This window comes from Carcharodon carcharias, chromosome 3 (assembly GCF_017639515.1).
Source record: "Carcharodon carcharias isolate sCarCar2 chromosome 3, sCarCar2.pri, whole genome shotgun sequence".
Classification (NCBI taxonomy): Eukaryota; Metazoa; Chordata; class Chondrichthyes; order Lamniformes; family Lamnidae; genus Carcharodon; species Carcharodon carcharias.
Window position 1 is genome coordinate 105,910,381 of NC_054469.1, and position 890 is coordinate 105,911,270.

General features: G+C 51.8%; 1 non-coding gene across 1 annotated transcript; it reads right to left on the reverse strand.

Annotated features, from left to right (window-relative positions):
* Positions 1–401: 401 nt before the first annotated feature.
* Positions 402–571, reverse strand: LOC121276650. The gene has a single exon (XR_005942720.1). It is a non-coding gene; the product is annotated as a U1 spliceosomal RNA (small nuclear RNA).
* Positions 572–890: the final 319 nt, after the last annotated feature.

Sequence of the window (890 nt, forward strand, 5' to 3'; positions counted from 1 at the left end):
CTGATGAACAGTGTTCTTGTCACTCAGATGTGAAACCTTTCTGCACAAGATAAAAGGCAGGTGTCTCAGTCCAGGGCCTCTTCCCTGTGCTCTGTGCGGCTTTCAGACCAAAGTGATGGTCCAGCCTCACACTCCCTGGAAACATTACTGATGCCTGCACCTTGGCAGTGCTGGTCATTGCTGCCAGAATGTAGTGGGCAGGCGCCTCAGAGTTCTCTTGTACTCTCTTTGTGCTCTCAGCACCTTTAAGATGGGGCTGGCCTCCATCTCACCAGCATCTGCGACCAGTGATGCTGTGCACCAGCTCTTGAAGGGCTGAGGTGCTGAAGGTGGACGCAGCATCAGATGTGCCTAAAGTTTCATGGCCACGTCTATGAGATGGATCTGATCACTTTTTTCTTCAGGGAAGAGCGCAAACGCAGAAACCCCCCCGCAACTACCACAAATTTTGCAGTCAAGTATCCCGCATTTGGGAACATCACATGCATCAACACACCTGAATTGCAATGGGCTAGCATCATCCAGGGAGAACCTCCTTCATGAACTTGGTTCCTCCCTTGCCAGGTAGCACAAATGAGATGCCCCCGGCCAGACAGGGGTCAGACATTCTCAGAAGCTATGGGAAGATCTATGGAGTGTCCTCACTGCATGTTATCATCATCCTCCAACGACTGAGCAACTCTTAGGGCCTCCACTTCATCTCCATGACAGGACCATCCTCACAGAGCGTATTGATGCTGCCTTAAGCCAGACTGGAGTCAAACCTTCACAACTGCGATGTGAGGATCTACAGGGGCATCTCACTGCATGTCATCATCATCTTCCACAAATCTGGCAGCTATGAGGGCCTCCCAAGCCCGCCTGCCTCGTTTAGCCAGTGCAAGAGCCTC